The sequence below is a fragment of the Charadrius vociferus genome, unplaced genomic scaffold (assembly GCF_000708025.1).
Source record: "Charadrius vociferus isolate BGI_N301 unplaced genomic scaffold, ASM70802v2 scaffold855, whole genome shotgun sequence".
Taxonomy (NCBI): Eukaryota; Metazoa; Chordata; class Aves; order Charadriiformes; family Charadriidae; genus Charadrius; species Charadrius vociferus.
In genome coordinates, this window is record NW_009648573.1 from 99,987 (window position 1) to 116,628 (window position 16,642).

Consider the following 16,642-nt stretch of genomic DNA (forward strand, 5'->3'; position numbering starts at 1 on the left):
TTTTTTCTGAGCGTTTTCTCGCCCCTGCACGCTGCCTATGGATCGCATGCATCTAAAGCTTGGGACTACCGCAAGGCGGTTTTCGCGCGTGTGTCGCAGGCAGTGTAAGGATGACAACAAAGGATGTGTAGTCCCCCCCTATTTAAATTACTTAAAATGCACTCGACATGCCAGAGGAGTTGAAATAGGTGTGTTAAAACCACAATTGGGAATACGGCACATGGCAATTAAATGCTAATGCAATTTCTGTACCTCAGCATTCGATACAAAGCAATATTCTGGGATTACTTAGGATTGCTTTCTAAATCTGTGCCTTGCAAGGCTAATTTTCTGCTTTTTCTTTCAGTCACCCCTGAAGTCGGTTCCGTTTGTGGCTGTGCAATGGATGGCACAGGCTTACACATTCCTGGCAAGCCTTTTTTCATCAGTGTAGAACAGCTGCATAAATGCAAAACGTAAAATCTTTCTGAATTAACCTAGATCTCAGCCTCACCGCTCTTTTTAATGCAATTCATTTAGTATACATTCTTTCCTCACTTGAATATTCCAGCAGAGACTAGATACACCCAAAACAGAAGAAATTACAAAAATAAACATTGTTTGCACAGTGTTACTGACCAGGACCAAGACAAAAACTATTAGGACTCCTAGCAGCTGACTTCCACACCCATGTTACTGTCAAAGTAAACTAAACATACAATCTGAAATTTTTAAGGATTTTCCACTTCTCCCAAAAGGCATTACATTTCACAGAAAAGTCTGAAGTAATTTGTTAATCAGTGCATGTAATGTGCATTCCTGTATTTACAAAATAATGTGCTCAACCATCACTCAAAAAGGAAATTAATACAATTTAAGTCAAAAGAAGAAAACACCATCCATGGTAGGGACTGACAAATGTCTGCATTACACATTGTTCCATATTGGAAGCAAGCATATGTTTCAGATAAAGTTCTCAGACTTTGCTATTTCACAAGAGGAAAAGCATGTTATAGAGAAAAACAGCAAATGAAAACAAAATTAAGAATTAAAGAGGAAATATTTTTCAGAAATACAAATTTATTTGAGTTTGTTCCTTAAAAATACGTTCTCAAGTCAGTAAAAGAAAGTGATTTACACAAAGCCTGTACAAATGGAAGATTTTCCCAGCAATTACAAAGGCCCAGAGGCCCCTGAGGGAAAAGTAAGTCATCTTTTCTGTGTCAATGACATCCCTCTTGGCTGATGGAGGCCACTGTCGCAGAACTAGCTGTTAGATGTCAGTAAAATTTCACACATGCATGACACTGTGATAGTAATTTCTTAATCAGTAAATATCCCATTTAGAAGATAATTACAAACTTCCCAAATCCCATAATTAAATGGGTTCTTGAGTTAATGCTAAGAATTGATGGGCCTAATTTTCCTCTCACTTACGTACTTATATCCATGTAATTCTAATGGATTTTAGTTAAACACCTCATTCATGACAATGAAAGTCATGAAAATCAGACTGACAAACTATAATAGAGTACTGTGGAAATTACTACTGGATGAAATATCCCAGGGAATAATATTTCCATATTCTCTCAACATTAGAAGAAGAACAGGACTTTCTTTCCTTGGGAAAAAAAAAATAATAAAAAATCCATGCAGTACGATTTCCTACTTCAGCTACTTAAACTCCTATTTTATCATTTAGGCAGGGTGAGCTGACTGGAATTCACAACTTGGGTAGTCAATTAAACTTTCAGCTACAGAAAGGCATTGATCTTGCTTGCTTAATTCTCAGAATTGACCAATAACGTTCACTTGCCTAAGAACATAAGATAGTGCCCAAGAGTCAGGCTAATAACTGCTTTAAAGATTGATTAACTTTCTAATGCTCATTGAATTCACATAAGTTAAACATGGGTAAATTGCTTTCAACAGTAGCATACGTGAAGTGAACCAGATTTACAAGGTAAAAAATATAGATCATTCTCCAAAATAGGAATGACTGCTGTTTTGGCCCAGCCTTATTTTTATATGCAAATATACTCATTATTGGAAATTTTCATAAAAAACTGCACTGAACCAGCTTCAAATATGAGACCTTATTTTTAATCATTTGCCTGTAAACAAGGACAAAGGCCTCTTCACCTACAGCATTTTCTCTAAAAATGAATCTCCACCTTCTTCCTACGCCTTCTGTTTCCTTTGTTCACTGTTCAGTTAAGATATAGCTGGTGAGTCTTATCGTGGTGGTTTAGTGGACTGCAAAGCCAAAAGATGAAGCCTAAAGACCATGTGTGATAAAGTCACAAAGTTATAGTTAGGAAATTCAAGTTCTACCGCAGTCCACTGAAGCCAGAATCAGAGGGCTGTCAGACCATAACATGGTGCTGGTAAATCACGTGTGTAAATACGGTGCAAAAATTACAAAATATCACAGGCCTAAACTGATGATACAACCTCTTCCAACAACTAAGGAGCTCAGATATTGTGTGTTCTCAGGTGTCACAATTATCAGCAACACCACGTAATAATGAGACTATCCAACTCTAATTTATTTCCTCTGACAAAAAATACACATAGGAACGGAAGACTCCTACATGAACCACGCAAAATTCCCTGAAGGAGCTTGTAAAAACAAAATGTTATCTGACTGGAGTCTTCCTAGCACCAATATGATGACCATGCTGATGTTTTCGTAGCACCAGTACAATGACTGAAACATGCTACTTCATGTTTCTTAAGAGAGTTACAAATGTGTTTAATTATAAATGTCTGTATTTGGTCAACATAATGCGGTAAAGGAGCCGTCCTCCTGCTAATGGATATGCAACCTCTGATACATATGTCCAGCAGTTCTGTTGTTCCACTTAAATCTGCTGTACAAAACCTACCTGACAGGATAGCACATTTAATTATAGTGAACGTTAAACAGATCAAATGTGAAAATAAGAGACACCACCTTCGGAGAGGTGACCATACCAAAGGTTTTATTGATGAGGACATGCACCTGTCTTCGTTGACCCTAGTGGGACTTCTATGGCTGATTGTACAGATAGTAAGGCAGGGCTTCAGTGCTTACCTGTCATAGTGTGTATAAACCAAAATGATTTGCCTCCACCTCAGTGTGAGCTTGCACAAAGAATATGAGCTTGACTTAATGACAAGCTTACCTCTGCCTTTGCCACACTCTGCTGTGCCAGATCTGTCCCCTACCATCTGCTCTGTAGCTGCACCGAGCATCGCCTTGCACTGTGGTTTCGCAGAGTGCCGCTTTGTTGGCATGGTTGCAGCAGGCAGGTGATTTAGGTAAAATGTGTAAAGTTCACAGTTTCAGAGACCCATTGTAGGTACTGCTGAGGGAGGATTACAAAATCATCTTAATTTGCTGTTAGCAAGTGGAAGTCAACTCAAATTTCAGGTAGAACTTGGCCTACTGTATTTAGATAGTCTGACAACGTGTTATAAAAACATTTTTTTAAGACCTTGGTCACTTTCACCTTGGGGATTTTTGAGATATGTTATTTGTGTTAGGACTACCTTGAACTGTGTTTTAGAAACAGGCAAGTGTTCTCTCCTTCAAAGCAGGGCACAACAAATGCCATTACAGAATAAACAGTGAGGCTTGGTGCTTAACAAGTAGGTAAGCTAGAGATCTAAGGAAAACATCTTATGAGTTAAAAACTTTGGTGTTGTGTTATTTTTTTTCCTTTTGAGATTCACTGGAGAATCATGGTTGTATGAAAAATTATTAAATGGGGCGGCTGATGAATAGATATAGAATCAAAGTCCCATATAACACCTCAAATTTCTGTTCTCTTGCATGTATTTTTTAATGAAAAACAGTACCAAAGCCTATGAAAGAGCATGGGCATTGAGGATGAAAATAAAATATTCCAACATAAGGAGAAACAGTTACCCAAAAAAGGCAAATTTTAACCCATATCTGCAGCTGTGACGTTAGGCAAATTTATATTAACCATCACAAACAGTGTCCCACCAAACATCTGTTTTTTGTCACTACTCAGCATGCATTTGTTTTCCTAAATTAAAGTAAGTTTCAGTGAGTTTTGTTATAACAGGTGACAGAAGAAATCAGACACTAAAACCTTCCACACACATACGTGATAAAGGCATTCACTTAATACACGAATAAAAGTGGTCTTTGCTAACACGCTTCAGTCACACACAGTCAAGTCCAACACGTAAAAGTGTTTTTGTTGTTTCCAAACCCAAACATTTTTCTTCTGCTAAAAAGACAGGAAAATAACTCATACAGAAGTTGTAAAGCACAGACCTTCTGTGATATTACAATAACACATACCTCCTGGAGATGTGTGTCTTTGTTTTCTGAATCCCAGAGTTGTACAGCTTATAGTTTGACAAATTGTAAGCTCCACATATCTTTTTTTAGGCATATTTAAGTCTATTCCTTAGCATTTAATTAATTAAGACGTATACTGTGGTATTTAGTTGCCGCTTTGATGTAAATACTGTAGCTAGGAAGAGGCAAGGCTCTTTAGCTAAGAAGTTTTGTGAGATGAATAATTTATTCTGCAGGTATAATATATCAAGGAAGGTAATTTAAGGAAGCTTGCAGCTAATACAACTAATTAAGTAAGTGACCCAGAAGCATCAAATTGGCATTTGATATTTGAGGTATACACAAAAGATTAATTTCTACCACAAATCAGTTATTTATATCAGGTATAAGTAGAGCTATTAGAGCATACATTTGTTTGTAAGTGGTCACAATTGTCCAAGTTTACATAAAGGTTGAGAATATGATTCTCTTATGCCTATTGCCTATGAAGGCATAAAAGCTAGATATTTTCCTACTGTTCTGGTATTTTATATAGTCAAGTGTTACTCATGAAAGTCCATTTAGAACATGGAAGAATTTACAAATGTAACTGAATGTCCACGTGCTTCAGCACAATACCAATTTACTAGTGTGAATACCAGTTTCTTTTCAATTTTATCCAGACCGTTCACCTGGCAGATCAGCAGGCCCAGTGTTATTTAGAAATGCCAGAATTTTCAATGGTATCTGAGATGAAGTGCTTCAGGCACCAGAACTGGCTGCACGATTACAAAATCTGAGTAAGATACAGCTTCCTAAAATTCTAACTATTTTAATATATTTGAGTGCTAAAATGGAGATTACTTTTGTTATTCATATTTTAGCAAGTCTCAAAATTATTTAAAATGTAATTACTTTCATAATGAGAATTACTCCTAAATTGTTGCATCACGCTGGGGGCCATGACTTTTTAGCATTATTTATGGGGAAAAAAGAGCTGGCGTGCCAGGTAATGCCGTAAGAACTTGTAAGTACAGTGAATTTCCTAAGGCCTAACTTCAATACTTACAGGGAAGCCTTGTTCCGCCCCCTCAAATAAAGAGTGTCCCAGACACAGTGGAGCTGGGAGAAGTGTGTAGGACTTCCAAAGACGATGTTCCTCACTAACACCCTGGCAAAAGAATTCATTACTGAACTGCTACGAAAGCATGCTGAGCGCGCTGCAAACGGGGAGAAAGCAAATCCACCAGGCCAGTGCGCCAGGATGAGGGAATGCAGCATGGCCGCCTTCCCCCTGGGCCGCTCCTTCTTCCCGCTCTACCCACAGAACCCACTGCCCGGTTGGACAATGCACCTGTAACTGCGGGAGCTTTACAGCAGATCTGATTGTTTGCCTGTTGAAAGACATTTATATTATTTTTTTTTTTCTTGTTTGCACATCTGTGAAGGCAGGATGGGCCTGGCCCATGCACCAAGCGCTGGCGCTGGCTGGCCGCTGTTCCTGGCTTGCGCTCCCTGGCTGTGACTCCGGCTTTTGTTGTCACCAGACTTCAACACGCACTTTAAACGAATTGGGAAGTTCTACCTGCTGCTATAAACCGAGCAGATTAAAAACTAAGTAAGTCAAGTAAAAGGCGTTTTGTAGCCCACCGCTTCTTCTGTAAATGGAGACCTTAAAAAGGCTTCCCTGGCTGGTCAGGTGGGGGACGCCCCTTTGCTGGGTAACAGCTGGAACCAAATCGGGGATATTTTATCTTATGTTGCCACCTCCTGGCAAGTGGCTCAATTACAAACAAAACGGTGACCAGAACGTCTGGGCAAGGCCGCAGCACTGGCGACAAACCCGGCTGCGCCTCATGGTGGCCTCTGCCCGGGGCAGCCCCTGGAGGAAGGGCCGGTTTCCCCAACCGGCTCGTCATGCCGGGGCTGTCGGGCACCCGCATTTTATTCTAAATTTAGAGGCTGTAAAGAGCAAGGTGAAATCCCAGCCCTATGATCGCTGGTCAGTGCACGTGGCTTGTAGTCAGTGAGTTGAAAATAGGTCCAGGGTGGGCTTCGACACAGGCTGGTATAAAGGCGTGGGCTGTTTCTGCAGGACAGTTTAAGCTGGCAAAGTTATTGCAAATGGGGCCCGTCTTCTGTGCTGGCACAAGGAAGATGGAGAAACTGGAGAACTCTTTGTTGTTGCCTCTGTAGCGAGGATGGCAGCGAGCAAGCCTGCCTGCCTTCCCACTGCCTGCTTGCAGCGCGTTGGGGAGGTGTTAGGGAAATTCCGTTCTCTACTATTGTATCCATCGGTCTTTATGGAATGAAAGTGTATTAACTTTGTTAATATATATATTAGTTCATGTTATACACTGTAACGTAATGAGGTAGTGGAATTTTACTGGAGACTTTGGTATTGTTCATGCATAAGTAAAACTAAAGGACAGCCCGGCCCCTGGAAGTAAGGACTTTGCCTCTTGGAAGCTTGGAAGCTGTCCATGAGGGATAAAGGCTACCCCTGAACAACCAAGATAAGGCCAGCATCCTGGCCCCTCTGACACGTATTTGAAACCCTCCCAGCATTGTCTGGCATCACAGATAAGTAATTATAGCAAGACTGACTCCAGGGACATTCGGACCGATAGACAAGCAGCAAGAATGCTGCAAGAATACAGTTACTTTGCAAAGTTTTACTATGATTAGTAATCAATAGTGTGGGTGTTAGTGATTACTCAAATTGTGTTGTACCTGAATGTTTGAAGGGTATAAGAATGTGTAAAACCACATTTGGGGTGCCCCAGTTGTGGGGGAATTTGGCTGGGACACGTCATACACGTGAATAAATATTTACCCTTCTAATTCTATACATTGTGTCCTCGCTTCTCTCCTTAGTTGAAGTGGGCCTGTTGGTGGGAATTTTTGTGATAGAGGTGAAAACGACTGCGATCCGGCTGCTGTGCCCCTCTGTGTCTGAGCAGTGCTGGAAATGGCCAATCTGTGTTGTTTTCCCCTGTGTTTGGGGTATAGCTCAGTGTAAGCAAAGCAAAGCATTTACCAGACCACTGACACAGGTGAAGTCACAGCGTGGAAAGCTTGCTTTAAGGGAAGAGAAAGGCAGCCAGTAGCTCAGGGCACTGCTTCTTTCACTAGCACCGATGAAAGGCTCGTGAGTGCTTTTCTGCTCATTATATTTGACGTTTGGAGGCATAAGCTGCAACAATTCTGTAGAAGAAAGGATGATGTTTAGCTGGGTTGTTACGAACAGGGATTGTACCTCTGATATGTAGATAGAAAAAAAGGTTCCTGATGTAGAGAACTAAGCAATATTGGTTAACTGGTAAACGTGTGTGCAGGACTTTAGGGGTGAAAGGAGAGAACAAAACAGTGCCAGAACCTGAATTATATTTGCTGAAGGAGTAGCCTCAATCATATTGATCCAGGACCTTGTGTTCTTTGCTGTATGTTTCAGGAAATGGCAACAACATCTAAGGTCTGATGTGGTCCCCACAGGCTCTTTGGTTGTTGTGGAGATGGAGATGATGTGTGGTACTTTGTGTTCATGCAACATTCCAAATTTAGGTCTGTGAATACTGACATTGGAGCGCTGGGGAAATTCACTGAAAGATGCTGAGAGCTTACAAACACGAGTAGACCTGGCATTGCACTCGTTGATTAAAAAACTGTGGTGACTTTCATCAGCGATCTATGTCATATACTCTGGCTGTTGTGAATTAATTGATTTTATCTTTCGTAGTGGATAGACAAGGACTGATGTATGTATGAGCCTGTTACATGAAGAAAATTAACAAGTTTTTTCCATGCACTTCACTGGTTATCACTGGGCTGTTAAAGCTTTTTAGTCTGAATTCACTTACCTGTCTTAACAATGTGCAGATTCAGTGTCACGAGCGGTATTTGTAGCTGTTTGAATTGAACCTGGCTTGATACCATTTGGAAAGAAAAGACTTATGGGAGAAACAAAAGAAGTTTTGGTTGGTTGGTTTTTCACAGTCAGTCTTGGGTATTGCTTTAGTGAGAGCATAGCTTCTGGCTTCTCCTCATCTCATGCTACAAGAGTTACTTTCAATAGAGTTAACACAGACTGGAGAGTGAATCAGCTAACTCTAAAGTAGATTACTGTACTGTGGTGTGTTGCTCATGAGTTAGTTTTTCCTAAATTGCTGATATGACACTTGTGGAAAGAAAGAAGTGGCCCCTCAGTGTTTCTGTTGGTGTTACTTACTGCAGTGCCTATTTTGCTACTCAGAACCTGCATGTTTACTGTTAATTATTAAAAAAAAAAAAAAGGAAAAAAGGGATCAGATTTAAAGTTGTGCATTTTTTAAGTTAAAATAAGTTGCTTTTTAAAACACAAGAGTGTTGCCAGCAGTTAATTCTGAGAGGTCTGAATGCCATTCTCCTATTCTGAAACCTATTCTGTCACTTTTGAGATTTTTATCTTTTGAAGCTAACCTTGTGAACATATTCAGCAGCTAGGTTTTGTGGAGTTCTTAAAAAAGCGTGAAAAATCCCAGTTTCAGTGAATAGGACAAAGGTTTCATTCACTTCAGCAGGCTGCTTGCATCACTGGCTGAGAGAGTGTGCTGAGATTTAGGACTTCCAACCTGGGGTTTGGCACTAGGAGAGTGACGTCATTTCCTGAGTTGTGTGACCATGCTGGAAAATTCAGAAAACTAGGATTTTTAAACAACCAACTTTCTTTAAAAGCCCAAGAAATGACACATTATGCTGAAATTCAAATAGTAAATTCTACATTAAAAAATACTTCAAACCAGTGCAGAGTAACTCTGAAAAGGTGTGCTTTTTACGGCTCAGGAATTTTTTAACTTATTACCATGCTAAGATTTTGTAAAGTAGTTAATCTTACTATTTCTTTGTAATCATGAAACAAAGGTGTTGTGAACCAGAATCAGGTTGTGTGATATCCCTCTTTTACTAACAAAAACTCCTTTGGAATGAGATTGCTGTGGACAAACAGCTAGATACTGTCCTTCCAGGACTCCTTCTTGAACTCTTATTTAGAAAGTATATATAAGGCATAGCTGGGGAGTGTTGGAGGGAAAACATTTATGGGAAATTCTAGATGGCATTTTAGTTGCCATAATTTATACTGGTTCTCAGGACTGTCTGCATGAAGTTGAGTGTTCTGAAACCCTAAGGTCATCCAGAATCAGGAAAGTTTAGCACAATATTCAAGTCATATTACCTATCCCTTCTCCAAAGGCTGGTGATTCTATTTTACATTTCTTATAAATGATGCTCTGAAACTTTAATGTAACTTAATTTGTCTCCATGACAAGATCAAACACCTGTATATTGTACTTTTGAATTGGAAATACAAATTAACTTTTTAACAGTTTGAGTTGCTACAAACTTTTGGGATTATTTTGAGCCATTTGTTTTAAATAATTGATTGTCTTTTCTTAATTTAATTAGAGGTTTTTTTTCTCTTTTTAATCTGTAGCTAATGTAAATAAAAGCCTCAGCACATTCTTTGCTTTTCACTCAACTTGGCTGTGTTGTATGGTTTTTCCTCACCTCCAGAAGAAGAACCATGCAAGAGCAGTGTGGGGGTATATACAGCGTCTGATCCCCATGGCAATCAGATGATTGATACATGTGAAGAACACATTGCATCTCTGATATGAATGATTTCTAGCTATTAGATTTTCAGTGTGGGCTATATTCAGACTGGTGCCTTCTCTGGCTTTGGAAGGAAGAGAATGGAGTAGTGGTGGTACAGAATCGCATGAAGAGCAATCTGGCATGTGTTAGAGTGGATGTTGAAAGGGTAAGACAACAGCCGTTAGGTATTCTTAGGAGACTGATCACAAGCAGAGTCTGAAGCAATTCTGAATACTGAAGGAGCTAGCATTCCGCTTATTACTATCATCATTTAACATTAAGCACGAGTCATTTTACGAGTTTCTTGAAAAACATTGGGAAAGATGTTATCATGGGTGATATGAAAATCCAAAAGACTCAGGAAAGTTTCCTAGAATCCTTACTTCATTATGGTAGTAACAACAATGTGGAGATAAAAGATTATTGGTTTTTGCTTTCTAAAAATCTTTGTGACAAGTTGAACAGAGCACAACAAATATTTTCAAGCAGAGTAGAACCAGTAGATGACATCCTTTTTCATGATATCACCTGTACACAGTGAAAAGCAAATAGCTTTTTAAAGAAGACCATTTCTAGAAATGTCTTAGTCCTCCCATGGAGTAGAAAGTAAGTGACAGCTAGAAATGAGTTTCTCTAGATATTTTTCAAGAGAACAACTGAGAACTGTTGACTCTTCTCCCTTGTTGTGTGGCTGATATTTTAAACTTATCTAACGACCACATTGAAAGAAATCTTACAGGTAGCAAGGAGAGACAGCCTTCTCTTGATGGTATTGAAAGAGATGTGAATAGACGTTCTCAACTATTTGCGAGTTCTTTTTCTTTCATTCAGAAATGTCAATGATAAAATATTTCATATCATACAGTCAGAAAACTACATTAAACATATAACAGGCTCTTATTCTGTGTACAATTGCATTAAGTAGCTGGAGCAAAGAAGTGGAAAAACTTAATTATTACTGAAACTTATAGAAATTGCAATCTTTCTTTGATTAAAAGGATATTTGAAGCTAAACTGAAAACATGTATTAATTAATCAGTGTTGTGGTATCCTAGCCAGCAACTAGGACCACGCAGCTGTTCACTCACTCCCCCCTCGCCCTCCAGTAGGGTAGGGAGAAGAGGGAGAAAGAAGGAAAAAACCACCTTATTGGTTGGGATAAAGACAGTTTAATAGAACAGTAACAGAAGATAAAATAATAATAATAATAATAATAATGATAAACAAAAGTACAAAGTTGTGATGTAATACAATTGCTGATTGGTTGCCCATCCCATCCCAAGCAGCGATCACGGATTCCTGCCTCCCGGCCAACCCCCGTTTATATACTGAGCATGATGTCTATGGCATGGAATATCCCTGAGGCCAGCTTGTTCTGCCTATGCTCCCTCTCAGCTTCCATGGCAAGCTGAAAATGTCCTTGACTTAATATAAGCATTACTTAGCAACAACTAAAACGATATGTATTAGCAACATTATTTTCATACTAAATCCAAAACACAGCAGCTACTAGGAAGAAAATTAACTCTATGCCAGCTGAAACCAGGCAATCAGATACAGCTGTTACTCATGAGTAGAGAACCTATTGTGTGAGAATTCCATTACCAGATTTTGTAATTAAAAATAATAAGAATTAATAGGGGCTTTTCTATATTGCTTTGAAAAAGTTTAAATTTTTTTTCCCCCCTAAATAAACAGCTGTAAGCAAATGTTCTGGTGTTAGTACTGGAATTTTCTGCAGTGGCCATGAGAATGTTCTGATGCTTGATCTGTCAAATGTGAAGGTAGTGGACCTCTAGAGAAGTATTGGTGCACTTCTTTTAAGGATTTAAATGGAATCAGAGATGGCACAGACTGTAACAAATGACTGAAAGAGGTATAAGAAAGGTTGGTCTGTTGACTCAGTGTCTTGGGGGCAGTTTCATTAAATGCTGCAGGAGTCTTCATGGGAGATAAGACCGGTTTGTTAAGTATTTTAAGAAGGTCCCTGTCACAAACAAAAAAGTAACGGGGTGCCCCAAAGTATAAAAAAAGGCTAATTGTGCTTTTCAGATGAATTTTTTCCTACTGCTAAATTACAAGATCTTCAAATACATACATATATGTGCTTGTCTTCTGGTCACACAACTGATCTTTTTGCTTAGTCTCGGTAAAAGTAAGTTTCTGTTGCTTTGTTTCCTTCTCCTTTTTAGGCTACAGTGTGTAGTCTAAAACCACCTATCTTTGGTCAGAAATCTAGGCAAAATCTATTCCAGTAACTTGTGTGCATGCAGGTTTTTCAATTTACTTTTGTTATTGAATATTTAGTCTGTCTAGACGTAATTTTAATTTCTAGTTAACAAGAAAGACATTGTTCTTTGTTAGCTTTCTTCCACAGTTGTGTTTTTCTTACTATTTCCTCTTGTTAGGAATGCCTGGGGGAGGGGGGATGGGGGGTGACAGGAAGGCTTAATCCTTACTGCTCTAAAGGCGAAATGTTGAGGCAGGTTGTATTTGTCTTTTAGCAAGAACTTTAGTTTCATTTTTATCTTAACTGTAGTTCAAAAGCTGTTATGATTGGAAGGTTGGCCCGTCTTTACAGCAAGAAATCAGAGTGCAAAAATAGGATTTTTTATTGTCTAGATGTCAATATTCAAAGGGTCAGGTGATAGAAGAGAAAATGGTTGCACATCCCTCACGGATCAATAAAATTACCTGGTTTTAAAATCGAAGATAATCTATATTTGCAGTTGGTCCATAATTAAGAAATGCCCTCCAGTAGTTTAGAGACTGGTTTTATTTCTCTTAGTGTTGTTTTCCAGTAAATAAAAAGGTGAAGATCCTAGAGATCCACAGTGACTGCGTGAAGACTTTTTGTCCATTTCAACATTTACTTTTATGCAATGCCATTTTTTTCTTTATTGTGAACATATAACAGTTACCAAGAAAAGTTAGCATAAGCTGCACTTTTAAGACAGTGTAAGATAGTAAGAGCAATAGCTCTAATAACTGCTGTAGATCAATGCTTGAAAACAGATACTCCAAAATGTCAAGCTGCATATGTATTCCTTGGCTCTGAGAGAAACTGCAGTAAAGGCTGCTTTTATACAGAGTTTCTCTGACTGCCAACGGAAGAACTGTAACACATTTATAGGGAGTAAAAATTGGAATGAAACATGCCAGAGTAGAACAGCAATTACTTCCTTTTTACCAATGGAAGAGAATTAATATAATAAATCATTAGGACAATAATTGGAGGTATGTTTGAAAGATGGCTTAGTTATTAGAAGTTATAATTTGATTAAATGATAAATTACAAATAACGACAAGTTTGTCTATAATTCACCCCACCCCAAAATTTCCATTAAGGAATATGTATTTTCCTCCTATTTAAGTAATAAAGAGGATAAAACAAAAAATCATAACTGCTTTTTTATTAGTCCATGTGTGAAAGCAGAGCTTTTATGAAGGCAATATACAACAATAGTAGCTCTGAAATGGAAAAAATGCCTGACCATGAGTTACTAGAAAGGGTAAAGCTCATTGTATTTGAAGGTTAGCAGCAGATCAGAGCATGGAATCATTTGGGAAATAGCTAATGTGATATTATACTCCAACTAATTACTGTACATATGAAATATGAAGTTCACAGTATGTTTCAAAGCACTCATGACCTTTCTTGGTAAGAAAAGATCACCCATTAGATGCTTTTGATTATAAAGTCAAAGTACATCTCGCTGTGGATGCTCATATATCCTGCCTCATTTTGTCATCTGAATGCTGTTCAAACCATCCTGTTAATATGACTGTGTTTTGAGACTGGCTGTGAATGAAGTCGAGATGCTGATAAACTGGAGACTTCATTGTTGGACCACTGAGACATTCAGGAATCTGGAGCACCAAACAAGTGAGGAGGCACTAAGGGAACTGCACTTGTTTAGCCTGGAGAAGGAAAAGCAGGATGGTGGGGAACCTAACTAATAGCAGTCTTCTACTCCCTAAACAGGGGTCACAGGAAGATGGAGCCAGACTCTTCCTCTGAAGTACACAGCAAAAGGACAGAAACCAACAGGAGAATTTCTGATTAGATACGATGAATGAGAATGGCTGCAACAGACTGCCCAGAGGGTCTGTGGTATTACCACTCTTGCAGATTTTCAGTATCTGACTAGGAAGGGCCCTGTGCAACTTGATCTCACTTTGAAATTAGTGGGCTGTAAATCTTCAGAAAAGCAGAATTATATTTTCAGTGTTCCTATTTTTGATTCTTATCTTTCTCTGCAAAATTGATAGGAATCTTACTAGTAAAGCTTTTTAGTTCCTCTTTCTAGTAAAGTTTTTTTAGTATCCCTCAGAGGTAGTAAATGGTGCATACTACCTCCCAGATGGTTTCTCTTCTTCTACTATATTTTATCATCATAGAACTTTCTCAGTGGAAAAAATCCACCTCCTCTGAAGAATAAAAAATTCTGAAAAGAAAACATCTTTCCTACTCTACCCTATGTGACTACAGACAGCACAGATATAAACTCTTCAGTATTACTAGGATGACAGCTGTTTTAAGGACTGGAACAAAGAATGCTGTTGTGTTGCCGGCACACCTGAGAAAAAATGCTGTGATATGAGAGCAAGTGGTGGCAAAGTAGAAATTGTATGGTTTTTAAAGATGCCACAACATAAATCATGAGAAGGATCTATGTAGGCCTAGATTGTTAAGCTCACGTTGTCTCAGAATTGTGGAGGATTAAAAACCAGTAAAAATCCTCTTCTTTTATTGCATAATACTTTACCTATATTACAGCCAGGAAGACCAAAACCAGCCAGGCAGAGCTAGTAAGTGGCAGCATTCCTTTTTCTACTAAGAATAAATTTCAGGAGGGAAATAATTTTCTATCATGGTTTATGAAGCAAAGGGATTTGAAGAAAACATCTGAACTCTAAGATAATTCAGAGCAAAAGCCTACACATGATGGGAAAGTGAAGTGCTATGTTTCATCTACACATTATATACTTTTAAAAATAATTCCTTTCTTATAGAAAACAGCTTGGTTGGGTTGGGTATAGCACTGATTTTTATGCGAGTTGTAAAGGAATTTCATCAGCCAAACTTTTGTCAGCCCCATATACTATTTGACAAAGGTGTTTCTTACTGTGAAAGATAAGTAACCAAATACTTTCTAGAGAGGAGGACTATGGCATAATTGGCTTGCAAGACAGCAATTCTTACTAGAATGTAACAGTTGCCAAACTGCTTGATATGTTCTAGACCTTTACTAGCAGAGATGTTGGAAGTTTGAGGGTCCTTCTATAGAAAGTCTATATAGAAGTTGTCAATAAATATACAGTTCTTCCCAGCCAGTTGAGCTAAAAGCTAAAAAATACAGGAGATGCTCTTTTGCAGCTGTTTGAATGCCACTGAGGAGGTTCTGTCAACTTTCTCATGCATCTTCATACTCCTTGTGGATATATGCCACTTCTAAATAAAGAAATTGAATAGTTATTGGTAAAAGATGGTGTTGCAGAAAAGATATTTCCAGGTCTTAGAGAAAAGATGAGATAAAGCAAATTACCCAAGTCATATAGAACATAAGTTGCCTAGTGCATGGGTTTTTCAAGAATTATATATGGAATATGAATAAGTTGAAATTGATGAACCACATAATTCCTGGAAAAAGACCTAACTTATAAGGTACCCATTTGGTCTAGATCAGCCATTGTGTCTTTCACTGAAAAAACTTTTGGTGCTGGAATTGAGAGAAAGATAAGAGTTGGCACAGAGCTCCCAAAGTGGTAATTGTTTTAGAATTTGTAGTCTGGATGAACGTTTCTTTACAAATAAATTTATCTCAACGGAAATTAGAATCCTGCTTTTTCCTCTCTGATAGAATATAGAGATTATAAACATGTTGATAAATTTAGAGGTGAGGGTGACCTCAATATCCTACCAGAGTTTTACGTGTTTTGTGGGAGGCTGCTGAAGACAGAAATACTTGTTATAGTTTGGTTGCTTCTGTTAACTGGATATCCTAACTTTCTGTATACTTTGGACATTGACCTGGGCTTATGTTGGGACTTATGTTTGGAGATGTTTCAGTATTTACTGAGTGACCTGGGCTTATGTTGGGACTTATTCCTGTTTGGAGATGTTTCAGTATTTACTGAGCCTCTTACATTCCTGGTGCTCTGGGAGCCCAGTAACAGAGGTAATTAAAAAGACGATCTATCTGATGACAATGTCAATGAATTGGCTTCATTATACTGCATAGTGGGAGGTCATGTCTGAACTGATCACAAATAGGTACTATACAATTGTTTTACAGCTGCAGAGACTCTTAGTAGAGAGCATGTTCTTCATAGTAAGTGGTTTTCTTAATAGATGATGCCAGTAAATTATGCTAGAGGCACTGTCCACAGGTGAATATGATTAGTAAAACTATCCAAGATCAGAGAAACCTGTTATTTGAAAGTCTGCTCTTTATGAACATAGAGACAAAGTACTGAACAGGCCCTATGGTAGTCAATGCTGTACCGACATTTCCAGATGGGCAGAAGGAAATACTCCGTCAAACAAGGACGTTTGATGAGCAGAGTGATTCAGTCCCTGTGCCCATTCAGGCCTTTAGTGTTGTATTCATATGTAGGAAGTGTGCAGACAGGACCTGTAGGACTACAAATCCCCTCTGCTACCAGAAGATCCTGGACATAGGTTTAGCCATTCAGAAAGATCCAATCTGCTGTTGAGAGAGGCATAAGTGG